The sequence below is a fragment of the Gorilla gorilla genome, chromosome 4 (assembly GCF_029281585.2).
Source record: "Gorilla gorilla gorilla isolate KB3781 chromosome 4, NHGRI_mGorGor1-v2.1_pri, whole genome shotgun sequence".
NCBI classification, from domain to species: Eukaryota; Metazoa; Chordata; class Mammalia; order Primates; family Hominidae; genus Gorilla; species Gorilla gorilla.
Window position 1 is genome coordinate 90,393,612 of NC_073228.2, and position 27,922 is coordinate 90,421,533.

Sequence of the window (27,922 nt, forward strand, 5' to 3'; positions counted from 1 at the left end):
GCTCTACCTCTTCTGCCACAAACGTCAGCATGGTGGTATCTGCCGACCCTTTGTCCAGCGAGAGGGTAGAAATGAACATCCTAGAAATCAACCAGGAATTGCGCTCCCAGCTGGCAGAGAGCAATCAGCAGATCCGAGACCTCAAAGACAAATTCCTTATATCTCAAGCTACTGCCTACTCCCTGGCCAACCAGCTGAAGAAATACAGTAAGTTCTATAGATTCACAATGATGAACGTGATGAATGATCACCTGTGTTCTGAGAAGCTGAACGGTCTTTTCATCGAAATTAATTTCTTCCTTCCCATACTTCTAGGAAAATAGAAGTGGATATTTTAACCTCATTTTGTTAAACATGGAAAACAGAGGCACAAAGTATTTAGCAACTTTTCCGCACTGGCAGTCTGGTGTGAGGTGGGACTAGAGTTAAAATCCTACTGATTGTCTTCTGACACAGGCACAGAACCACCTGTTTTCCTCAGTAAGAGGCTAAATCATGTGTATGAGAATCCTTTCTGTACCATATAAGATTCTACAGACAAGTAACATCTAGTCTGTTGGTGTAAATGTCTGGGACTAATGAACTTCCATTCAGTTCAAGCTTCTTTGAGGCCCAATAGGCAAAGCTCCATCCAGGGCACCCTGGGGGAAACATGGCAACTGTACAGAGTGCCCACTCTAAGGAGCTTAAAGAGGAGACTGCTCCTAACAGAAACTGTGATGTCTGTGACACCCTTCAAAGCATGGAGTGTCCCGGTGAGAGGGAAGTGCTGCTTCCTGGGGCACAGGCTCTTATTCCTGAAGAGGAAGAAAGATGGCACATAAGACATTGTGGAGGTAGCAGTGTAGTGTGCAGAGCAGGGACCCTGGGCCAGTCTCCTGGGCTCCATCCAAGTTGCCTATCTTCTCTGTGCCTCAGTTTCCTCATCTGCTCATTGAGTACTATAATAATACCTACCTCTGTAAATTACTGCAATGAATTACATGACCTATTTCTTGTAAATTTCCTAGAACAGTTCTTGGAACAGAGTAAACACTATCTATTAGTTCTTCATTCTACTATTTCTAACTTAATTCAAACTTTATTAGTATTTGGGCATATTTCTATTATAGCCTCATGGTCTTGTGCCTCATATTTTATGCAATTATATCCAGATATGATTTTTTAAATGTTTGACATATTCGCACTTGAAATTCCCAGTACAAGGGAAACTTTGGGTCCCATAGTCCTAGGGCCTTCCTGACTGTATAGAAAATCACTACTTCATGCACCAGTGCAGTGTTTTACAGGAGAGGCTGCAAGGCTTGGGAAAGTGGCCCAGGATTCAGAGTCAGACCTCAGGGGCTGTGAATTCTGACTCCGCCTTCTTCCAGGTGAATCATCTTGTCAAGTTACTTGATGTGCCCTTGTGTTTCTTTCTCCCCATCCCTGAGTTGGGGAGTATCAGATGCCAGAAAGTTGGGAGGTTGATAAATAAAGATGTGGAAATGCCTGCCTGGAGCCTGGTACTGGAGCTGCTTTCATCCTTGGGATGGATGATGCCTCCTGCCCTATAGGCAGTGACCCCAGCAGCACATCCCACCTTCCACTGAGGCAGGTGTGTCTGTCTTTTCTCAGAGTGTGAAGAGTACAAAGACATCATAGACTCTGTGCTGAGGGATGAACTGTAGTTCATGGAGAAGCTGGCAGAGAAGCTCAGGCAAGCTGAGGAGCTCAGGTGAGCGGGCCTCATTGGGGGCAGGCAGATGTGCAGGGGTGTGAATCTCTGAAGTGCAGCAACTCAGCTGGGAGAACTAAGAGCTGAGCTGGGCCAGGACAACGGCAGGCATTTACATGGCAGGCACGTGTCACACAAATATTTATAAAACAGAGAACAGTCATCTTAGTAAGTTATGGGTTGTAGTTGTTTCTTAAGCCTTGTTTTCTCTTCTTAAAACCACTAATTGTTGAGGTAAAATTTGCATAACACAAAATAAACCAAAAAAAGTGAACCACTCAGAAGTATTTAGGATACTCAGAATGGTGTGCGATCACCACCACCTTTACTCTTAGTCAGAATCACCTCTTGACTGACTGTGGCGTTTCATTTGTTCAATCAATATTGCCTTCTTAACCTTGTCATTCTTTTCTTCTTTCACCTTTCCAATTCACCCCATCTGCACCTGGCCACATTTCTGTGCATGGCTTTGTATCTAGTCACTGCAAGATGCGCTATGTGAATTTTCATGTAGAGATGCCCATGGCCAAAGTGAGGAACTGAAAGGACATCCTTGTGGAACTGATTTAGGAAGACACTAACTTTTGTTTACAGAAGGAAAAGATGAATGGAACATCTGCGAGGATCTTACAGAAGCACTCTCATATATCAGAAGGCTGTGTGTGTGTGTGTGTGTGTATATGTGTGTGTGTGTATGTTTGTATATATGTATGTGTGTGTGTGTGTGTGTGTGTGTGTATATATATATATATATATATATATATATATATTCTTCTTTCTCCTGGCCACAGACATTTCCCCAAACATGTTCTGACCTTCTGCTTGGAGGTCTCCTTGAGGACATTCTCACAGAAACCTCTGTTGCAGTATTAGAACTGATCACTCATCCCTTTCCATTATTAAATGTTCTCTACTTTCTCACCTTAGGCAGTATAAAGCCCTGGTTCACTCTCAGGCAAAAGAGCTGACCCAGTTAAGGGAGAAGTTACGGGAAGGGAGAGATGCCTCCCGCTGGCTGAACAAGCATCTCAAAACCCTCCTCACTCCTGACGACCCTGACAAGTCCCAGGGTCAGGACCTCTGAGAGCAGCTGGCTGAGGGGCACAGGCTGGCAGAGCACCTTGTTCACAAGCTGAGCCCAGGTAAGGTGGCCATGGGCCCTGATGACACACAGCTTCAGGCTTATGAAAGTCCCCAGACCTCCACACCTCCACAATGACAATTTTATGGGTAGTGTTTCTTTCCAGTAAACTTTTGTGGCCATGACATGATCAGAATTTCTTGGGTGGGAGCAGAGATGGGAAACCCATGGGGTGGAGGTTACAGAATGGCAAATGTCTCCTCCTTTCTTGATGGAATGTGGTCTTTAGAGCAAGAGGCAGCATCCATCCAGTTTTAAAGAACAGGAAGGAGGCTGTGACAGGAAGCAGCTTTTAGAGTGAAAGGAGCCCTGGACTAAGAATGAATGTTCCCAGGATCTATCTTCAGCAATGTCTTTAGCAACTGTGGGCAACTGATTAATTTATCCTTCCTGGGTTTCTGTCTCTAAATCTGTAAAAGCAAACAAATTGTCTCTTGCATTCAAACGTGGGAACACTTATGACTATATTTCACAATGAGATAAAGCCCCTTGCTGTGTGGTGTTGGAGAAGGCACTTGATGTGGTGGCATTTGGTGGTAGGAAGTGGTTTAGACTGGAGCACTCCCCATGGAGAGATTGTCCCTGGTTAACACAGTGGAAGCCACTTGGAGGGCCCATGAAGTCCCTAATGTATGGAATAGTGTGGGACAAGGCTGTTTGTCCTGTTCGAAGAGAAAGATATAGGTTCTAAATGCGAACTGTGACAGGATACAGAGCCTGTGTGTGGGAATCAGATCTGTGGCAGGATTGGGGAGACAGCTGCTGAAGTTCAGAGAGAGGCTGGGCAAGCCTCCAGTGATATGAAGAGGAAAAGGTCTTTTCAATATTTGGCCACATCTTGATGGTGACCCTCCAGATCAGAAACGCATTGCCTCATGGATCAGGAAAACATGCCAGGGCATTTTTTTAGAGATAAAACACGAGAGCTTTCAGTACAGTGTGGACTTATACATATAGATGTTTATGTCCCTGTGCACATAGGGCTCACTGTGCTTGCAGTGGGTGAAATGGGAAATATTTCAATGGACACATCTGTATTTGCAGAAAATGATGAAGATGAAGATGAGGATGAAGATGACAAAGACGAGGAGGCTGAGAAAGTACAGGAATCATCTGCCCCCAGGTAACACTGAATAATCAGGAGCGGGTAATGGCTGGTAAAATATGAAAAAGGTCTCAGAAAGAATAAAAGGGAGGTGAAGGTAGTCACAGATTCCAGATGCAGGATAAAGAAAGCTGCAGAGTGCACTGATTTCATGTGCTCACCCAACAAGGAAATAGCCCCATTAACGTGCTTGTCCATTGTCTTCCTGGTGCCTGTAAGCATGACCCTAGATGAACTCACCATCCCTAGGGACTTCCTGCACACACAGAGGAGACCTGTTCTCCCCTGTAGTGAAAGCCAGGATGAGATGTAAAGCTGCTTTCTACACTGTTGTCTTTAGGTTCCTTTTAGGAAAGATAAATAGCAGAGAGGCAACAAGCAGAGGAAATAGGAAGCACCTAGCAAAGTTGAACACAAAGTATAGTACCTAGACAAAAAAATTTACATTTCATGTCACAATATTAAAATTTTAAAAAAATGTAGAAGGCACACCATCTCTGAAGTCTACAATGGCTCAAACGCCTGTAAAGCCGTGGCCACAGTATGTTAACTACAACCGAGCTTAGACACACCATGTGGCAGCTGTTTTTGGTTCTGTGTGTGTGCTGTCAAGACTGTACCATACAGAGACATCTGAGTCTTCGTCCTCCTCAGCTCCTATCTGCCCAGTGCAATGATCACTAGCTGCTGTCTTCCTCTCTGGTTCCCATGGCAGCCACGCTCTGTTGCAGACAGAAAAGGATTGCCTGTTCCCTCTTAAAAGGAACCTCTCCTTTGCATTCTGGGACCACTCTCTTAAGCCTTCTTTCAAAACCACCTAGGACTTCTTGGGGTGCAATGCCTTTTGGATTAATTTTCTGTCATCTCTATCCCACTGGGCTCATCAGGGAGGTGCAGAAGACTGAAAAAAAGGAAGTCCCTCAGGACTCACTGGAGGAATGTGCTGTCACTTGTTCAAATAGTCACAACCCTTCTAACTCCAATCAGCCTCACAGGAGCACCAAAATCATATTTGAGGAATACGAAGTTGACTCTGCTCTGGTTGTAGAGAGTGAACACCCTCATGATGAAGAGGAGGAAGCTCTAAACATTCTCCCAGGTAGCCTCTCTATTCTTTGTCCCTCCTAGCTCTGTCTAGGCTGAGGAAGATCAATTCTGAGGACAGACTGTATACATACATATTGGTTTGAATCACAAAGTATAATGGAGCCGGGGGCGGTGGCTCACACCTATAATCCCAGCACTTTGGGAGGCCCAGGCGGGTGAATCACTTGAGTTCAGGAGTTCAAGACCAGCTTGGGAAATGTGATGAAACCCATCTTTACAAAAAACACGAAAAACTAGCCAGGCATGGTGGTGCATGCCTGTCATCCCAACTACCCAGGCAGCAGAGGCAGGAGAATCACCTGAGCCCAGGAAGTAGAGGCTGCAGTGAGCCACAATTGCACTCCAGCCTGAGTGACAGAGTGAGGCTGTGTCTCAAAAAAAGAAAAAGAAAGAAACAGAGAGAGAGAGAGAGAGGGGAGAGAGAGAGAGAAAGAGAGGAAAGAAAGAAAAAGAAAGAAAGGAAAGAAAGAAAGAAAGAAAGAAAGAAAGAAAGAAAGAAAGAAAGAAAGGGAGAGAAGGAAAAGAAAAGAAAGAAAGAAAGAGAGAAACTATGATGGAATATTAAACACAGTTATTTGAGGGTCAGAGAACATTCCTCTCCTCCTAGGCCCATGGCATGGACTTTGTCTTCCTGGCCCCAATATTAGCATACTGGACCACAGGCAGGTGTGACAAACTCATAGCCACCTGTGTACAGGAGGTATCTGTCAGGCCTCCTGGCTCGGTTCCTATGTCTCTTGTCACATGCAATAATGATTTGTGTCCCTGAACAATGTCCATGGAGTTTCTATGCCTGTCACAGGCCACTGAGAGTCTTGCCTATGTATTTGGAGATGTTTCTCTGGATTCACTGTTCTCAGCCCCAGGCTTGGTCTCCTTTAGGTCAGCTTGTCCCAGCTAAGCAGTCACCTTGAAAGCAGGACATAAACACTTCTACCTTTATCTTGCTTATAAGTTTCCCAAAACGAGGCTGGGCCCTGAGTTCTTCACCCCATGAGTGGTCAATATTTCTGTGTAGCACCGCAGACTCTTTTTTATGCAAAGATTGTTAGAATTTATCCATCAGTTCAGTCTCCTATACAAATTTCTCTAACCATTCGTTGACCATGATATATGATGAGATAAATCAGTATCGCAACAACACTTCTGGAGAGTGGTTACGGCAATTTTTGAAAATCTTGGGGGGGATTGGAGGAGCCAAGATGGCCGAATAGGAACAGCTCCGGTCTACAGCTCCCAGCATGAGTGACGCAGAAGATGGGTGATTTCTGCATTTCCACCTGAGGTACCGGGTTCAACTCACTAGGGAGTGCCAGACAGTGGGCGCAGGCCAGTGGGTGCGCACACCGTGCGCGAGCCGAAGCAGGGCGAGGCATTGCCTCACCTGGGAAGCGCAAGGGGTCAGGGAGTTCCCTTTCCGAGTCAAAGAAAGGGGTGACGGACGCACCTGGAAAATCGGGTCACTCCCACCCGAATATTGCGCTTTTCAGACTGGCTTAAAAAACGGCGCACCATGAGACTATATCCCACACCTGGCTCGGAGAGTCCTACACCCACGGAGTCTCGCTGATTGCTAGCACAGCAGTCTGAGATCAAACTGCAAGGCGGCAGCGAGGCTGGGGGAGGGGCGCCCTCCATTGCCCAGGTTTGCTTAGTTAAACAAAGCAGCCAGGAAGCTCTAACTGGGTGGAGCCCACCACAGCTCCAGGAGGCCTGCCTGCCTCTGTAGGCTCCACCTCTGGGGGCAGGGCACAGACAAACAAAAAGACAGCAGTAACCTCTGCAGACTTAAATATCCCTGCCTGACAGCTTGGAAGAGAGCAGTGGTTCTCCCAGCACGCAGCTGGAGATCTGAGAACCGGCAGACTGCCTCCTCAAGTGGGTCCCTGACCCCTGACCCCCGAGCAGCCTAACTGGGAGGCACCCCCCAGCAGGGGCACACTGACACCTCACACAGCAGGGTATTCCAACAGACCTGCAGCTGAGGGTCCTCTCTGTTAGAAGGAAAACTAACAAACAGAAAGGACATCCACACCAAAAACCCATCTGTACATCACCATCATCAAAGACCAAAAGTAGATAAAACCACAAAGATGGGGAAAAAACAGAACAGAAAAACTGGAAACTATAAAACGCAGAGCGTCTCTCCTCCTCCAAAGGAACGCAGTTCCTCACCAGCAACAGAACAAAGCTGGATGGAGAATGACTTTGACGAGCTGAGAGAAGAAGGCTTCAGACAATCAAATTACTCTGAGCTACGGGAGGACATTCAAACCAAAGGCAAAGAAGTTGAAAACTTTGAAAAAAATTTGGAAGAATGTATAACTAGAATAACCAATACAGAAAAGTGCTTAAAGGAGCTGATGGAGCTGAAAACCAAGGCTCGAGAACTGCATGAAGAATGCAGAAGCCTCAGGAGCCGATGCGATCAGCTGGAAGAAAGGGTATCAGCAATGGAAGATGAAATGAATGAAATGAAGCGAGAAGGGAAGTTTAGAGAAAAAAGAATTAAAAGAAATGAGCAAAGCCTCCAAGAAATATGGGACTATGTGAAAAGACCAAATCTACGTCTGATTGGTGTACCTGAAAGTGACGGGGAGAATGGAACCAAGTTGGAAAACACTCTGCAGGATATTATCCAGGAGAACTTCCCCAATCTAGCAAGGCAGGCCAACGTTCAGATTCAGGAAATACAGAGAACGCCACAAAGATACTCCTCGAGAAGAGCAACTCCAAGACACATAATTGTCAGAGTCACCAAAGTTGAAATGAAGGAAAAAATGTTAAGGGCAGACAGAGAGAAAGGTCGGGTTACCCTCAAAGGGAAGCCCATCAGACTAACAGCGGATCTCTCGGCAGAAACCCTACAAGCCAGAAGAGAGTGGGGGCCAATATTCAACATTCTTAAAGAAAATAATTTTCAACCCAGAATTTCATATCCAGCCAAACTAAGCTTCATAAGTGAAGGAGAAATAAAATCCTTTACAGACAAGCAAATGCTGAGAGATTTTGTCACCACCAGGACTGCCCTAAAAGAGCTCCTGAAGGAAGCGCTAAACATGGAAAGGAACAACCGGTACCAGCCGCTGCAAAATCATGCCAAAATGTAAAGACCGTCGAGACTAGAAAGAAACTGCATCAACTAACGAGCAAAATCACCAGCTAACATCATAATGACAGGATCAAATTCACACATAACAATATTAACTTTAAATGTAAATGGACTAAATTCTCCAATTAAAAGACACAGACTGGCAAGTTGGATAAAGAGTAAAGACCGATCGGTGTGCTGTATTCAGGAAATCCATCTCACGTGCAGAGACACACATAGGCTCAAAATAAAAGGATGGAGGAAGATCTACCAAGCTAATGGAAAACAAAAAAAGGCAGGGGTTGCAATCCTAGTCTCTGATAAAACAGACTTTAAACCAACAAAGATCAAAAGAGACCAAGAAGGCCATTACATAATGGTAAAGGGATCAATTCAACAAGAAGAGCTAACTATCCTAAATATATATGCACCCAATACAGGAGCACCCAGATTCATAAAGCAAGTCCTGAGTGACCTACAAAGAGACTTAGACTCCCACACATTAATAATGGGAGACTTTAACACCCCACTGTCAACATTAGACAGATCAACGAGACAGAAAGTCAACAAGGATACCCAGGAATTGAACTCAGCTCTGCACCAAGCAGACCTAATAGACATCTGCAGAACTCTCCACCCCAAATCAACAGAATATACATTTTTTTCAGCACCACACCACACCTATTCCAAAATTGACCACATAGTTGGAAGTAAAGCTCTCCTCAGCAAATGTAAAAGAACAGAAATTATAACAAACTATCTCTCAGACCACAGTGCAATCAAACTAGAACTCAGGATTAAGAATCTCACTCAAAGCCACTCAACTACATGGAAACTGAACAACCTGCTCCTGAATGACTACTGGGTACATAATGAAATGAAGGCAGAAATAAAGATGTTCTTTGAAACCAACGAGAACAAAGACACAACATACCAGAATCTCTGGGATGCATTTAAAGCAGTGTGTAGAGGGAAATTTATAGCACTAAATGCCCACAAGAGAAAGCAGGAAAGATCCAAAACTGACACCCTAACATCACAATTAAAAGAACTAGAAAAGCAAGAGCAAACACATTCAAAAGCTAGCAGAAGGCAAGAAATAACTAAAATCAGAGCAGAACTGAAGGAAATAGAGACACAAAAAACCCTTCAAAAAATCAATGAATCCAGGAGCTGGTTTTTTCTAAAGGATCAACAAAATTGATAGACCGCTAGCAAGACTAATAAAGAAAAAAAGAGAGAAGAATCAAATAGACACAATAAAAAATGATAAAGGGGATATCACCACCGATCCCACAGAAATAAAAACTACCATCAGAGAATACTACAAACACCTCTACGCAAATAAACTGGAAAATCTAGAAGAAATGGATAAATTCCTGGACACATACACTCTCCCAAGACTAAACCAGGAAGAAGTTGAATCTCTGAATAGACCAATAACAGGAGCTGAAATTGTGGCAATAATCAATAGTTTACCAACCAAAAAGAGTCCAGGACCAGATGGATTCACAGCTGAATTCTACCAGAGGTACAAGGAGGAACTGGTACCATTCTTTCTGAAACTATTCCAATCAATAGAAAAAGAGGGAATCCTCCCTAACTCATTTTATGAGGCCAGCATCATTCTGATAACAAAGCCGGGCAGAGCGACAACCAAAAAAGAGAATTTTAGACCAATATCCTTGATGAACATTGATGCAAAAATCCTCAATAAATTACTGGCAAACCGAATCCAGCAGCACATCAAAAAGCTTATCCACCATGATCAAGTGGGCTTCATCCCTGGGATGCAAGGCTGGTTCAATATACGCAAATCAATAAATGTAATCCAGCATATAAACAGAGCCAAAGACAAAAACCACATGATTATCTCAATAGATGCAGAAAAAGCCTTTGAGAAAATTCAACAACCCTTCATGCTAAAAACTCTCAATAAATTAGGTATTGATGGGACGTATTTCAAAATAATAAGAGCTATCTATGACAAACCCACAGCCAATATCATACTGAATGGGCAAAAACTGGAAGCATCCCTTTTGAAAACTGGCACAAGACAGGGATGCCCTCTCTCACCACTCCTATTCAACATAGTGTTGGAAGTTCTGGCCAGGGCAATTAGGCAGGAGAAGGAAATAAAGGGTATTCAATTAGGAAAAGAGGAAGTCAAATTGTCCCTGTTTGCAGACGACATGATTGTATATCTAGAAAACCCCACTGTCTCAGCCCAAAATCTCCTTAAGCTGATAAGCAACTTCAGCAAAGTCTCAGGATACAAAATCAATGTACAAAAATCACAAGCATTCTTATATACCAACAACAGACAAACAGAGAGTCAAATCATGAGTGAACTCCCATTCACAATTGCTTCAAAGAGAATAAAATACCTAGGAATCCAACTTACAAGGGATGTGAAGGACCTCTTCAAGGAGAACTACAAACCACTGCTCAAGGAAATAAAAGAGGACACAAACAAATGGAAGAACATTCCATGCTCATGGGTAGGAAGAATCAATATCATGAAAATGGCCATACTGCCCAAGGTAATTTATAGATTCAATGCCATCCCCATCAAGCTACCAATGTCTTTCTTCACAGAATTGGAAAAAACTACTTTAAAGTTTATATGGAACCAAAAAAGAGCCCGCATCGCCAAGTCAATCCTAAGCCAAAAGAACAAAGCTGGAGGCATCACACTACCTGACTTCAAACTATAGTACAAGGCTACAGTAACCAAAACAGCATGGTACTGGTACCAAAACAGAGATATAGATCAATGGAACAGAACAGAGCCCTCAGAAATAACGCCGCATACCTACAACTATCTGATCTTTGACAAACCTGAGAAAAACAAGCAATGGGGAAAGGATTCCCTATTTAATAAATGGTGCTGGGAAAACTGGCTAGCCATATGTAGAAAGCTGAAACTGGATCCCTTCCTTACACCTTATACAAAAATCAATTCAAGATGGATTAAAGATTTAAACATTAGACCTAAAACCATAAAAACCCTAGAAGAAAACCTAGGCATTACCATTCAGGACATAGGCATGGGCAAGGACTTCATGTCCAAAACACCAAAAGCAATGGCAACAAAAGACAAAATTGACAAATGGGATCTAATTAAACTAAAGAGCTTCTGCACAGCAAAAGAAACTACCATCAGAGTGAACAGGCAACCTACAAAATGGGAGAAAATTTTTGCAACCTACTCATCTGACAAAGGGCTAATATCCAGAATCTACAATGAACTCAAACAAATTTACAAGAAAAAAACAAACAACCCCATTAAAAAGTGGGCAAAGGACATGAACAGACACTTCTCAAAAGAAGACATTTATGCAGCCAAAAAACACATGAAAAAATGCTCATCATCACTGGCCATCAGAGAAATGCAAATCAAAACCACTATGAGATACCATCTCACACCAGTTAGAATGGCAATCATTAAAAAGTCAGGAAACAACAGGTACTGGAGAGGATGTGGAGAAATAGGAACACTTTTACACTGTTGGTGGGACTGTAAACTAGTTCAACCATTGTGGAAGTCAGTGTGGCGATTCCTCAGGGATCTAGAACTAGAAATACCATTTGACCCAGCCATCCCATTACTGGGTATATACCCAAATGACTACAAATCATGCTGCTATAAAGACACATGCACATGTATGTTTATTGCGGCATTATTCACAATAGCAAAGACTTGGAACCAACCCAAATGTCCAACAATGATAGACTGGATTAAGAAAATGTGGCACATATACACCATGGAATACTATGCAGCCATAAAAAATGATGAGTTCATGTCCTTTGTAGGGACATGAATGAAATTGGAAATCATCATTCTCAGTAAACTATCGCAAGAACAAAAAACCAAACACCGCATATTCTCACTCATAGGTGGGAATTGAACAATGAGATCACATGGACACAGGAAGGGGAATATCACACTCTGGGGACTGTGGTGGGGTGGGGGGAGGGGAGAGGGATAGCATTGGGAGATATACCTAATGCTAGATGACGAGTTAGTGGGTGCAGCGCACCAGCATGGCACATGTATACATATGTAACTAACCTGCACAATGTGCACATGTACCCTAAAACTTAAAGTATAATAAAAAAAAAAAAAAAAGAAAATCTTGGGGAAAAAGTTTTGTTTAATTGTTCGCAAGACTTAGGTCAGAGGATAGGTGATTATGATCTACCAGATGAGGGAGATTTTGTCCTATGGGTCTGGAAAGCAGGCACATCTACTTCTGAAAATAAGTCAGAATGATCCTGTCAAAATGTCACATTCTTACACTGAGGATATTTATGTTCTTGTGCTATGACTGGACACTTATTTGCTCTTGTGTGATTTCCTTACTGTGACCTGCTCTTCCGAATTTGTTTACAGAAAATCAAAATGATCATGAGGAAGAGGAGGGGAAAGCGCCAGTGCCCCCCAGGTAACTGTGGATTTGTGGGCTGTTAGTTCAATAGTGACATCTGGACACCACGGATCAAGGGAAAATAGGAAGTGACGAATAGAACTGTCTCATCCATTCATCCAAGGGCAAATTACCCCTTTAACAATGTTGTCTTCTTTATTGTGGTACTTGAATAGGTTTCAATTTCTTAATCCCTCTCAAGCATAGGAACCGACAATCACTTGAACCAGGTGAACTGACCAACCTCAGGGATTTCCTGATCTCACCTGTGGTCTCCCATGTGGCTAATCCAGGGTGAGATGCATATATGCTTTCTATATGTTTTGTGACAGCATGTTGGCAAGTATTTGAATGCAATCGAGAAAATTAAAAATAAAAATTTCATATTATGTCAAAATACTGAAAAAAAAAGGGGACCTTAAAAACACAGGATGTGTGTGTTGGGAATGCCTAAAGAGCTGTGTTCACTTGGATGCTGCATGTAATGTCAACCCAATTTGTGTAAAGGAAGTGAAGTCCCAGGTTAGTTCTCAGTGCTGCAAGTCATGATGCTTGATGCTAGTTTACAGGGAGAGTCTGGGTCCTCCTGCAGCCGCTTATTTGCGGCAAGTGCACTGAGCACCTGCTGCTCATGTTTGCTCTGTCTCCAGGACAGTCACACTCCACCCCACATTTAGAAGGATAGATTTTTCTCTCTTGGAGGAGACCCCCCTTTGCTTTCTGTGACCACTCCCTTTGTGTCCTATCAAATCACCTGAGATACTATGGTGTTGAATCTGTCTTGGTCTAACCTTCTGTCGTTCTATCCTACCTGGCTCATCAGAAAGCTGCAGGATTCTGAAGAGAAGGGAGTCCTGCAGGACTTGCAAGAGAAATGTGTTTTGTCTCATTCTAGATACCATGACAAGTCCAACTCTTACATGCATCGTGAAGTCTCTTTCTTCGCATTGGATGAACAGAAAGTTTGCTCCGCTCAGGATGTTGCCAGGGATTACTCCAATTCCAAATGGGATGAAACCCCACTTGGCTTCCTCGGTAGGCTCCCTATTCTTTGCTCCCTATTCTCCCCACAATTTGTCCATAATGATGGATGTCATACCTTCAGGAAGACTCTATGCTTATATACTGGTTAGAACCAGGCTCTAGGATTGAGTTTGAAGGAAGGCATCCTATAAGTCAGAGTTTTGCTCCATTCTAGTCCAAAACCACACATTGTCTTTCATCGTTGCCCCATTGGCAAATCACTGTACCCAAGGTTGACCTGACAAATTCATATACACCTCTGCAGCCTGGGTGCAGGATGTATCCACCAGTCCTCCTGATTTAGATTTAATCTGTCATCTCACATGAAATCTAATTTTCCCTCCCAAACAACCTGAGTTTCTCTGCCTGTCCAAGGCCACTGGCAGCCTTATCTATATTCTTGGAGCTGTCATTTCCCTCGTTCACTTCTCTCAGGCTAGACTCCCTCCCCTTTTAGTAGGCTTGTCTTAGCTAAGAAGTCTCTGAGGACCAGAACATGAACACCACTATTAAATTTTGTATGTTTCTCTGAAAGGAGGCGGGGCCCTGGAACTCCCTGCCATATGAAAGGCCAATGTTTCCATGTAGCATTAGAGATTCTTTTGATTTAATCTGTCCCTCTAAATGCAAATTCTACAAAAACACTGACAACAGCTTATCAGAAGGAAACATGCTGAATACTGCAGTAACCTGCTAGGAAGCATTAAAGTAGATCCCCAGGATCTGTTAGTAAACAGGATATGGTTAACAGTTTGCTGTGACTCAAGACAGAAGGGACTGTGATGATGACCTGTCAGATCAGGGAGATTTGCTCCATGACTCAGGAAAGCAAACCTAGTGACTTCTCACAAGGCTCACCCTGAGACCTCCTGGAAAGTTTCTCTCACAATAGCCTGTTATCGCACTGTGTATATTTATGCCCCTATGTAGATTTGGACACAAGGTTGTGCATGTGTGAATGTGATCAAGTTCATCTGGCTGGTCTTCTCTTAATTTATTTACAGAAAAGCAAAATGATCTTGAAGAGGTGAAAGGACAAGAAACAGTTGCTCCCAGGTAATTGAGAAAAATCAGGGGCTGTCTATTCAGGGGTGATATCTGTGAAACTCATCTCCACAGAAAACCAGAAAGTCCTGAATATACCTAATTCATCCCTTCAGCCAACCAGAAATGATCCTTTTTAACCATGTTTTACATTTTCATTGTGAAACTTTTAATGTTTGCCATTTCTTATTAACTTCTCAAGTTCAGTACATAAAACTACTTGACCTTGTGAACAACTAATCAGTCACACAGATTTCCTTAAAGTAAGTATCTTCTTCTTATGGTGTCAACCAGCCTGAGATGCATATCTGCTTTCTGCTGGTTTTGCATTAGCACAGTGGTGAGCATTTCAAGGCAAGGAAATTAGGTAGAAAAAATTATTGTTATACCGTGCACAATATTCAGAGAAAGAGAACTTGATGACATGCAATTTTGGGGATATGATTATGCCTCAAAACCTATGTTTACTTAGCCACTACACATAAAATTTAACATCATTTAAAAGAAAGGAATGAAACCACTGTTATGGGACATGATATTCAGTAAGTCACGACTCTACCATACAGAGAGACTCAGTCTCCTTCCTCAGAAAATCATAATCTGGCTACTTTGCTGAGCACCTGATGCTTCTCTCTCTCTCATCTCTCTCTTTCCCTCTCTCTGTATTGCAACCTACCCATGGCAACCACACTGTGCCCACCAAGAAGAGGAGAATATTTAACTCTTTAATGGGTTGACCCATTTGTTTTCTGCGATCACTCCCTCATGCCTCACGTGAAATCCAGCTAGGGCTCTGAAACTCCTTGGATTAATCTTTAGTCCTTCTTACCCTACAGGCTCAGCAGGGGACCGCTGAGAGTGGACAAGCATGAAATCCCCCAGGAGTCACTGGATGGATGTTGCTTGACTCCTTCCATCCTTCCTGACCTGACTCCCTCCTACCACCCTTATTGGAGCACTTTGTACTCTTTTGAAGACAAGCAAGTCAGCTTGGCTTTTGTAGACAGTGAGTACTCCATTGTGAACATAATAAATCTCCAATTGGTGTCCCAGGTAGACTCGGTAATCCTTGCACTTCACATCCCTGGCTGGACTGAGATGTGTCATTGGTGTGGGCATGACTCACAGACACAGGATGATTTGCATCAGCCTCAAAAATCAAGTTGGAAGCACAGACAGGGGTGGGTCAGTGAGCTTTGCTCTCTTCCTCATCTCAGACCATGCCTGTGTCACCCTGCGCCCACTGTCACAACATTGACAAATTCACACCAACCTATGCAGCACGTGTCCAACAGGTGTCTGTCAGGCCTCTTAATATGAATAATATTTGTCTTGCCAGCTATTGTGTTCCTTACAAGTTCCTTTCCCCAACCATGTCCTATGAGATTCTATGCCTGCCCAACGCCTGTGGCATTTTTGTCTACTTTTCATTAAAGATATTACCCAGGTTTCAAAGAACCTAGCCTCATTCTCTATGTCTTTGATGTTATCCTGTTTTAGCTGAGCAGTCCATTACCTTTTGTTATGTTTCTAGAAACGAGATTGGGCCTTATCACTCCTGGATGTCACAAATAGCCAATGTCTCTTTGTATCACCAAAGATTCATTTTCATTCAAGGGTCTGTAGATTCCCTCCTACATTCTAGTTTCAGTGTCTAAAATCCTTGTAACCATGAACAACGTGAGTATTTGATGATTGAAAGCTGAATATTGCAGTTTTCCTTCTAGAAAGCAGCTGGGGTATTTGCCTTCAACTGGTGTGAAAAATTTGCATAACTGTTTGCACAAAATCAGGACAGATGATGTTGGGATAATGATCTACCAGAACAGGGAGATTGCATTCCTAGGCTCAGGGAAGAAAACCAAGGCATCTCTCTCATGACAGGACCTCAGGCCTCCTGGAATATTTCTCTCACAGTGTCCCGTTCTCCCACTGAGGAAACTGACATTTCTATGTTAGGATTGCACAATGGATTGGTTATGTGTGTAGGAGAACCTGCTTAATCTGTCTGTCCCTTTGTGAATTTATTTACAGAAATTAAAAAGGATCAAGAGGAGGTAGAAGACTAAGGCCCACCATGCCCCAGGTAACTCTAAGGAATCATGGACAGTTAATTCAGTGTTGATATCTGGAGTCTCAGATGCAGGGAAAATCAGAGTGTGCTGAATATACCTGTTCCATCTGTTCAGCCAACCATGAAATGCCATATTCATAAGGTTGACTCTTTTCATTGTACACCTGTATTTCTAGTTCCTCCTTATTAATTCCTTTCAATTCGTCTAATCTGCATTCAGTTGACTCTGTTGAACTGATCACTCACAGACATTTTCTGCAGTCCCCTTTTCTGTCCTTTTTGCTTAAAGTGAAGTTGAGTTGCACATCTGATGTCTGCCTCTTTGGCATTACCATGTTTGCAAGTATTCGATAGCAGGGAAGTGAATGAAAATAAATCATGCCATGCTACAATGTTGAGAACAAGAGCTGTTGAGGATACAGGAACTCTGTGAAGACTCAAGAGCCTGTATTCATTTGGCCACTGACGCTAATTTCAACAAAATGTATGCAAAAGTGCCGAATGCACTGTGTCCTGGCAGTTCCCCACAGGGATCACTCCATCTGCTTCCTCCCCAGCTCATTGCCTGCCCAGTGCACTGAGAGCCTGTCGTGCTCTGTCTCCTACTCGAGACAGGGAAGGATGGTTGTATCTCTCTCAGGGGAATGTACTTTGCTTCCTCTGGGCCTTCCTAAGGGCCTCCCTATAGAACCAGCTGGGTGTTGGTTCTCTCTGGTGTTTATCTTCTGTCTTCTTTATCCCAGGCTCAGCCAGGAGCTGCCAGACGTGAAGGAGCAGGAAGTCCCAGAGGACTCCGTGAATGAAGTTTACTTGACTCCCTCAGTTCACCATGATGTGTCTGACTGCCACCAGCCTTATAGCAGCACCTTGTCCTCATTGGAGGATCAGCTTGCCTGCTCTGCTCTGGATGTAGCCTGTGAGTACTTCACCCTGGAGGTCACAAAGCTCTACTGTCCTCCCAGGCAGCCTCTGTATGTTTTGTTTCCTGCAACGTGTGCAGCTGAGACAGACCATCTCTGCAGCAGGCTCTATACACTGAGCTTGTTTTGAATCTAGCTCTTGGATCCAGTTTTAAGCACAGACATCCACTGGGTAGAACTTCCTCTTCTCCTCTTCCAAGTGCCTCCTCTGTCACCTGGCTCCTTCTCACAGGAGCAGGCTTTGGCTATCAAAACAGGCCAGAGAAGGGAGTGGTGAGGGCTTATGGCAAATTCTTGGCCACAGTAGCTCAGCTGGAGAAATTTATGTAACAGACCTCCTTCTTTAAGATAGGGCATCTCTCTTTTCTGAAATTATCTTGCTAATTCCATGTCTTTATCTCTTCTCTGGCCATCCACACATGTTGGGAGTTTTGCCCAATTATTTGGAGGCCTGTTTCATGATTCCTGTGTCCCAAGCTAGATTCTCTTCTTCAGGGATCCCCAGCCCTGGGGCCATGGGCCATTATGGGTCCATGACCTGTTAGGAACTGGGCCGCAGAGCAGGAGGTGAGTGGTGGGAGAGCATTTCAGCCTGGATTCCACCTCCTGTCAGATCAGCAGTGGCATTAGATTCTCACAGGAGCTCGAACTCTATTGTGAATTGTGCATGCCAGCAATCTAGATTGTGTTTTCCTTACGAGAATCTAATGCCTGATGATCTGTCACTGTCTCCCAGTAACTGTCACCCCCAGGTGAGACCATCTAGTTGCAGGAAAACAATCTTAGGGCTCCCACTGATTCTACATTCTGGTGAGTTGTATAATTATTTCATTATATATTCCAATATAATATTTATAGAAATGAAGTGCACAGTAAATGTAATGTGCTTGAATCATCCCAAAACCACCCCCCCTAACCTGGTGCCTGAAAAATGGTCTTCCATGAAACCAGTCCCTGGTGCCAAAAAAGGTTTGGGACTGTGGCTCTACTTCCTCTGAGGTGTCTTCCCTCCACTGACGCAGTCCAGCGACCCTTCCTTTATGTGTGGCCGGGCTTGCATCCTCTGCAGAGCTCCAGTGGTTTTCTCCATGTGTGGGTTTGTAGTGTCAATCAAGTTTTGGTCTCAGTGCTCTATTCTCATGAAAACCATTGACAACTAGTGTCCCTCATGAGGCTCTGGCCTAACCGATGAGCAAAGCAGAGTGGTTCCTGTCCCCATGATGTCCAGAAAACCCTTCCTCTGAGCAATCGCCCCTTGAGATAGCAGCTTCACAGGATGTGTAAAAAGAAAATCCAATTTTCATTTCTTCTTGCTCATTCTCTTTTTTTTTTTACGTCAATTCTGAGAATTTCATGTGGATTGTTGGGGGTTTTACCCATTACATTATCTTCTAGTAAGAGCAAGTAACTCTGTGATGTCCCCCAGTATATTGGATTATGTTGTAATGAGATTAGCAAAAATGCCAGGTGTGTTGATTCATGCCTATAATTCCAGCACTTTGGGAGGCTAAGGAGGTGGATCGCATGAGCTCAGGAGTTTGAGACCAGTGTGGGTAACATGGTGAAACCGTATCTGTAAAAAAAAAATTAGCAGAGTATGGGGGTACACACCTGTAGTCCCAGCTTTTTGGGAGGCTGAGGTGGAAGGATCACCTGAGCCTGGTTAGTTGAGGCTGCAGTGAGCCACGATTGCACCACTGCACTCCAGCCTGAGCAACAAAGTGAGACCCTGTGTCACACACACACAAAGAAAGAAACTAGCAACAAAAATGTTGGCCTCTATTCTATTTTGGTCAGTAAGTGCCTTTCATACTGGGACCAGCCCCTTTCCCATTTTGCATTCCTCCCTGAGTTTCAAAAAAGCAAATGCTTTTCTAGCATCACAGTGATTCATGAAACAATTAAAATACACACTGACCTTGCACCTGCTGTATGCCCTGCCCCTTTGCAAGCAAGCTCTGTCCTGCTATAAACCATTCAGGGATCAAGGGACAGTCCCAAGTGGGCAGTGGCATCTCCATGTTGGAGCTGAGAACAATGAGGCATTTTTAAGAAAACTTAGAAAACCTTGGAGCGATGAAGATGTGGAGAGGGGAGGAGAGAGAGGAGCCCCACGGCAACGTGGATCCGGTCTGCAGGCCCCGTCCCCATCCTGAGCCCGACCTGGACTGGCGTGAGGTCATTGGAAGTCTTTTCTTAGTCCACTCAGAATGTGTATTCCTCTCCCTGTGGAAATGGAAATAATTTGTTTAAGGGGTGCCACCCGAACCCCACTGGAGGAGTGGGTAATGTGAGGATCATGTCCTGTGTTGCCTTCCTAAGGAACCGCACATGCTGATCTGTAGCACTTGTGGCCCCTGAATTTGCAGGAAGGGACTGGTCCCTCTCCTACATTGCCTATGTCTGCTGACACCCACTATATGGCAAGAGGATGGATATGTGTGGGTAGGGGGTCAAACCATTATAGTCAATGGGAAATTCAAAATGTCCCCAAACCCAGAAAAGTTTGCCTCACTTAGCATTTGGTCTGTAGCATCCCAGCCCCCGTTTTCGTGGTTCTTTCTCAAAGCCTCGCAGCTCTAACTCTTGACCCGTTCTTACACCCCTGTGTGTGGAGAAAAATAACCACTCCTCTCCTGTGCTCTGAGGCCTCTCTAGAACTTTCCCTCTGGGCACAGGAAAGAGATGAATAATAACAGAATAATCGGGATGGTCTTGTTAGACAATCCAAAGCCCTCTGGGCTGAAGCAGAGGTTTTCACCTCAGGGACACCCCAGCCTGGGCCCCTACCGTGTCAGCGTCCCCAGGCACAGGCAGGAGAGGTGACGTCGCCAGCATTTACATGATGTCTGTCTGTGTGGCGTGGGTCACTGGGTGGCTTTACTGAGAGCAGGGACATCAGGGATGGGTGTTCTGGGATTACTTAACAAAGGGAAAACTGAGATTGTTCCTACTGAAGCCCCTTCTCCTTTCAGCCCCCACCGAGGCGGCCTCTCCCCAAGGGACTTGGAGTGGAGACTTGAGCCACCACCGGTCAGAGGTGCAAGTTTCACAGGCACAGCTGGAACCAAGCACCCTGGTGCCCAATTGTCTGCGACTACAGCTGGATCAAGGGTTCCACTGTGGGAATGGCTTGCCCCAGCGGGGCCTTTCCTCCACCACCTGCAGCTTCTCAGCCAATGCTGATTCTGGGAACCAATGGCCCTTCCAAGGTAGGGAAGGAAACGGCGTCATGAAGCTCTAATCCAGGTGTTGGTGGTCACGACAGTGCTGTGGGTGGAGGAGAGAATAGGGCCTCCCATGCTTCCTCAGGGTCAAGTTGAAATCCATGGTGCTCCAACCCAGTGAGGTGACCAAAGGCCTGGAGCTTAGGACCAAATCTGCTCTCAGGACCTGGGTTTGCCACTTTCTGCTTGTTGACTTTGGCCAAGGTTTTTGTCTTTTTGCTATTTATATCTCTGTTCCCTCATCTAAGATACCTGAAGAATAATATCTACCTGCAATCATAATTTCCAAAGGGCCTGATTCCATAAGAATTGCCCAATAAACCTATGAGTAGGTGTTATCTAATCCTTTTATCTTTCTGCTAAATTTACACTTAGCAAGTGACTTCACGGACGATGTCTCCTCCGAGGTAGAGCAGTTATGAAGATCTCTGCTTTCTAGGGCCCCTCTTCCTTTCCTTTCTCACACAGACTCCTCTGCCAGTTTTCTTCCTCTCCTTCCCCATCCCTCATGAAGCCAATTTTCCCCTGTCAGGCACTTTCAATAACAACCTATGAGGCACATTGAGTAACAGTGTAAATCCTGGGCCCACACTCAGTCTCCTGACATGTCCAGCTTCTTCTGCTGTTTTTTCTGCTTTTTTTGAAATAAAATGGCAACTTTCACATGGAAAGTGTCCACATCAGTCTCTTTTATGAAATTCCATTTAGTTCACATTCTCCACTCATGTCCGTGGCCATGTCCTCAGTTTCCATCTCACAGGGATCCATTTCTGCTCAGATTACCTTAAAATCCTGGGTCGTGTTCATTCTCACTCTCCATCCCACTCAATATCTCCTCCTGGAGCCCCTGGGGCTGCCTGGTGCTCATCTGTCAGGCGATGCCCCCAGCTGAGGAATGAGGGAACCCCTGTCCTCAGGGGGAGGGAGGGTTGTGTGAGATAATGAGCACCATCTGGGCCAGTGGAGAGGACATATGGAAGGTGCTCAGGGAGTGTCGGGGGATGCGCAGTCCCTGACACGTGCCATGATAACTTATTTAGACTGATTTCTTAGCACTGAACTCTCTTTTGCTTCTCTGTGGATTCTCACACCCCCAGCCAAGACTCACCCCACTGGCTCAGACACACTCCCTCTTGCTCACTTTCCCTGGAGTCCAGAGCCTGAACCAGGCTCCAGGTAAGAGGACAGAGTGAACGCCTTTCGTTTCATTAACACTTTCCTTCACCTGATGATTTCTCCCTGCTGTCTACCAGGTCATTTGTTTCTCCCATACCTATTATTTCTCATTCTTCTTATGTCTCCAATTATTTTTCCAATTTCGATGGACCAGAATAGTGACTCTACTGTTACATTCAATCCCTCCCAAATCCCTATTTTTTTCTTTAAATTAATGTGTACAGATATATGCATTTGTATCATTTGTCCTATTATGTGTGACTATGTATATCTGGTGTGTATGCTACATAGGGTGTATATATATATATATGCAGTAGATCATATAATGATGCAACTTTTGTAAATTCTCTAGGTTTAGTCTTCCTGGTTCTTTTCTCTCATCAGTTGCTGTCACCTATGTCTGGTCTCACCTCTGTGTCACATGGGCTGCCACCCTGCCAGACCCTTCCATTCCCATCTCCTATTTGAACCCAGTTCTGATTTAACTTTGATTTTTGTAATTTCTTCTCTCCCCAAAGCATAGCCTACATACAGTGTTATTTCCTTGCCTTTGCCTTATCTACCTGGAAGCTATTTGTGTTTCTGAATCCTATGTTTCTTGAATATTTTTGTGAATTGGCAGTGCCTTTGGCTGCTGGCAATCTTGTCGTTACTGAGTAATGTAGGAAAGATCAACAAAAAAGAAAGTATTAAAGTGACTCTATCGGCTTCCCCTCGCCCTTTGGACTTTCTTGTCCAAGGCCACTTTCCTGATTTGATGTCCTCTGGGTGGAAGAGAAAGTTACGGTAAGATCATGGATGGCAGCGGATCCCATTGGCTGTGGTTTTCTTTTCACAGCTGGTTTTAGAGCCCTCTCTGGGGATGAAGAACCCTCCCCAGCTGGAAGATGATGCACTTGAAGGCTCAGCAAGCAACACACAAGGGCGTCAAGTCATTGGCCAGATTCATGCCTCCCTTGTCCTGATACTGAAGATCATCAAAAGAAGACTCCCATTCAGCAAGTGGAGACTGGCATTCAGATTCGCTGGCCCGCATGCTTAGAGTGCAGAGGTAATCACATCTATGGCTGATAGCTGCACTCACTTCTTATTTCTCTGTCTATGGTGACAGCTCATTCTCCCACTGCTTTTTCTCTCCCATTTGTTCTCTCCAACAGCTGCTCTAACCTCTGTCTGGTCTTAGCTCTGTGTCCCATGGGCTCCCACCCTGACTGGCCCTTTCTGTACCCATCTCCTCTTTACTCTCTGAACTCTGCTCTATTCCCTTTTCTACTGTCTTGAGAGTCCCTCTCATGGCCACAGGAGAGCCAGGCCTCCTTGTCCCCATCCAAGTGCATAGTTTAAGCTGCTGAACACAGGGTTGTTTGCCCGGAATCACACACTCCTTTGGGAAATTTACCTTTCCTTGCTGCATCCCCAACTCCATTGCCTCTTTCTGCAGAAATCATTGCTTTAATACATCATTTACACGAAGATTTTCCTCTTGAGTCTTCTTTTGAGCAACACAGCTAATTCAACTCTTAATCATCACTTGTTCCTCTGAATGAGAAGTGTTAAAACTAAGCACTAAGAGCCCCCCTAGGAAACTAAACTAGAACCAGGGTCACAGGTGGGAGTTCCCCACTGGCCTGGAGTCAGGTTTGTCTTTAGCCCCAGATGTGCAGCCTAGTGCCAACGTGGATGGAGTTTCCAGGGTCTCAGTGTTCTCACCTCATGGACTCACTTGAGCTGATGTTAACTGCGGAACATTTATGACATTCTAAAGGGACATCACTCCAAAAGTACATGCAGAGGGCAGGACTTGAAAACTGCATACATCATGAGGTACATCATTCTAACCTCTCTCCTTTTTATTCTCATTTCCACTTTTCAAGTCCAGTTAAGGGTCTAAAATGCAAGTCAGATGAATCTTGAGGCCATTGTATATGAGAGAGCATTTTATGAATTAACTTTGAGAAAAGTGACTCCAGGACCAGCTTTATGCATACACTAGATGACAAGAATCTGTCTACAGGACAGTCTTTGCTTTGGTGCAGCCCAATTGATAAGACAGAGATTTAACTGAAATTGTCAGAGAGAAGGCTAAAATCCATGGAACCACTGGGAACAAAGCCAGTCATGAGATAAATGGGGAAAGGAAAGAAAATGATGGGAAATTGGGCTGGTCCATTTAGTATCTCTAAATCCTGCTGCCATGTAATAAGAACCTGGTGAGATTTCAATTAAGACGAATGCCTTCAACTTACACTTACAGATTCTCACTTACATGGCCTGGGGTGTGGTCTGAGCATCTGTAGTTTCAAAATGCTCCCATGTGATTCTAATATGTGGCTAAAGATGAGAAGGACCCCTGGTCTACTATGACCTCAGGTTACCAACATGGAAGTGCCACATATGTGTGGCTACTCCACAGAAAAGGCTGAGCCTCTATCAGACTTTGATGGGATCTGTATTCCCCTCTCAATAGTACTCTTCGTACAGCATAGAAAAAAATCAAGAAGAAAAACAAGAAAATTAATCGATTAGACTTTTAGCCTCCGCTTGAGGCACACTTGCTGAATTTTGAATACAAGATAAGTAAGAAATAGTCATGATATTAACACCTAATGTAAGGAAATAATACCTGCCATATTACATATAGTGGAATTTAGTATTTTCTTTTGCATTTTAAAATAAAACTTCCAGTTTACATTTCCCCACACCCATTTTATAGCCCACCAATGGTCTCACCACTGCAATGTGAAAATTTTACTTTTGGTCAATCATTGTCCTTCTGCAAAATCCCCAAAGAGAACTCATTGGTCCCCCTGTCCTGAAGAGCATACAATAACAAATTAAGACTGAAATGCTGCAAGAGATTGTATATGAATACTTCTTCATGCCTCTCTTCACACTGGCATAAAATATTAAAAAGAAACCTTTCTCATAATGTACTTGGGGAAAACAATAAGTGGGACGGGAGACTGTAGTAAAACACAAACTAATCCTTTTCACTTTGTACTTCAGAGTTTTCTTGGTCTAGATATTGAGAATATTTCTAGAAATGCCTTAAGGTGGAACCGGATGTGGAATCAACTTCAGGGCATTAGGGAAAATAAGTTGGGCCATGGTTACAGTCCCTGTTCTCACTTTGCTAACTCCATTTTGAGTCTCTTTTTTTAAACTCCCTTTCTTTCCTGATGACCTTTGGACAAAAACTTATAATTATATATATTTTTTATTTTTTTTAACCAACCAAAGAAACAGCAGCAACATCATATTTATCTGTAAAACCTTATTCCTGTCCTAGCCAAGGTGACCCAACCACCACTCATGACTGTTGAGACCTCCAGATTGGAGCCTTTCCTCTTGCTTTCTCTAATCTTTATTGAAAGGCCTTAGTGGGTGGATTCTAATTCCTGGGTTGTCAATAGTAAGTCATGTGGCCTTAGTTCAATCTTACCCCTGTGGCATCACTACTCCTCTGTTGTAAAATGTGGACCTGGATGTGGATGTTGTCTGAGGTTTCTGCTGCTTCTCATATCCAGGGTTCTTCCCATGGCCCTCCCGCTCCTCCCTAGAAGACTAGGACATGGAGTTGTAAGGGGGTGGGTTTCTCTGCAGAGGCTCCTGTCCTTCTGCTCCCCTCCGTTTCTTGGCATGCATGATTGATGCTGAGTACATGCTCACTGGGAGGAAAAGCCATCACTCTGCTCCAGACAGAGGGGATCAGGAGGAAAGGGGATGATGTTGCCCACTGCTGGTTGGGCATAGGTGGGGTCCTTATATCCTGCACCCCAGGCTGACTGGAAGTTCAGGAGTGTTTTCTTCTCACTTGTGGATGGTGCTTCCCCCTTCCGACAGCCCAGGACTCACCCTTCAGCTCATCCTCCCAGCAGGAGATCCCAGTGAGATATCACTGCTTAGCAATCCCTCCAGACTCAGCCATCAGGTGGACCTGACAAAAATGCTCATTTGATTTTTTTCTCTCTCTCCCCTACAGATACCAAATACTGCTGGAAGGATGCAAAGGATGATAGGATGAAAGAATGTCACAAAAAGCAGCTTTTCCACTTGATAAAAACAACTAAAACAGCAAAGCAAGTTCAAGTCCAAACACAATACTGCAGGGGTCCTTCACTGAGGATTGAATTTCAGACACAGAATACTCTTGATGACTTCAAGCCACTATGCTCCTTTGATTTGAGAAGCCACATTCCATCCCCCTCCAATTGTGATCAATACCTAGGGAGACCAATGCCCAGATGGACAAATAGCATTGACAGGCGTTAGCCCTGTTTCTCAATTCCCATCGTGTAGAGAACAGGAGTCCGCAGCTGCTGGCAGGAGACAGCATGTCAGCCGGGACTCTGCCAGGGCAGAGTATGAGCAATGCCATGTTCTTGCTGAAAACGCTTAGCCTGAGTTTCATAGGAGGTAACCCTCAGATAACTGCAGAATGTAGAACATTGAACAGGACAACTGACCTGTCTCCTTCAAACAGTCCATGTCACCACCAAGAACACAACAAAAAGGAGAAGAGACATTTTGAGTTCAAAAAGAGTAAAAAGCCTATGCAGCTTATGCTTTTTTAGTCATTTTGAACCCAAAACATCTCCTCATCTTTTTGTTGTTGTCATTGATGGTGGTGACATGGACTTGTTTGTAGAGGACAGGTCAGCTGTCTGGCTCAATGGTCTACATTCTGAAGTTATCTGAAAATGTCGTCATGATTAAATTCAGCCTAAACATTTTGCCAGGAACTCTGCAGAGTCCATGCTGTAGCTTCCTACCTCAGTCCATCTGCAGGCAGAGAAGGCCCAGTGTGTCCATCCCCAATGCGGTGATACTAGGATGGTCACTTGGCTAAGGAGGGGTCTAGGAGCTCTGTCCCTTGTAAAGACATCTTATTTGTAAGTAATTTGGAAAGTGGTGTGAAATAGTATAAATATCCTGTATTCTAATGATCTTCTTCAGAACATTTTATCACCAATTAATCACCCCGCCTGTGTCAGTTATTATATTTATGTTTGTACATTGAAAATTTTCTATCTCAAAATCTTACCTTATACTTGCTTTTGCTGGCATTCTTCGTAAAAAAGAGTATTCCCTGCCCAAATTTTAACTTTCATCTAAAATTAATTTTAATTTCTTTTTGCTGGCATTCTGTTGTGAAAAAGAATATTCTCTGCCCCAATTATAACTTTCATCCAAAATTAATTTTAGTCCATCAGTTAAAATTTTAAGTTTTAAATCTGTTTAATTAAAACATTTCTTGCCTCTCACTCTGGACTATTGGATTTTTTACATATAATGTTTTAAGCTTTTATTATTATGATTGATTTTGGCAGATAAGAATTTAGATTAATAAAAGCATTCTTATTTCCTTGTTTATATTCAAAACTCTTCCATGTTCTAGTCTATGTTTACCGTATGTGGTAGATTGTATTTCCTGTATTTCTTTGTTGATGTTATTTGTTTTCTTTTTGTGTTTGTGTAAGTGTGTGTGCTTTTTGTTTGTTATTTAGGAAGAGTTGTATAGCTCCCATTTAACATTGCACTGAAAAGGTTTTAACGTCACTAATCCCCTTTTAACTTGACACATTTCTACTGTTTGGTTTATACATTTTAAATTATTTCTTTGAATGTCAAATTTTTACCACTATGACAATCAAAGACATCATTTTCCTCTTCTCTAACCTCATTATCTACCATTTCTTATTTTTTATTTTAACCCAAACATAAAGTGACAGCCTATGTGACACCTTGGTTTTTGGTTGAGATCTACATTTAAATATGTTGATGCACATGAGCTGTTCAAAAGTGTGTCCTAAGCATCACTTGTTGAGTGGAATTTATCCTTAACAGAGTCCTCATGAGGGAATCAG

General features: G+C 43.7%; 1 pseudogene; it reads left to right on the forward strand.

The window, feature by feature from the left end:
• Positions 1-26,567, forward strand: LOC101142685 (neuroblastoma breakpoint family member 6-like; annotated as a pseudogene).
• Positions 26,568-27,922: the final 1,355 nt, after the last annotated feature.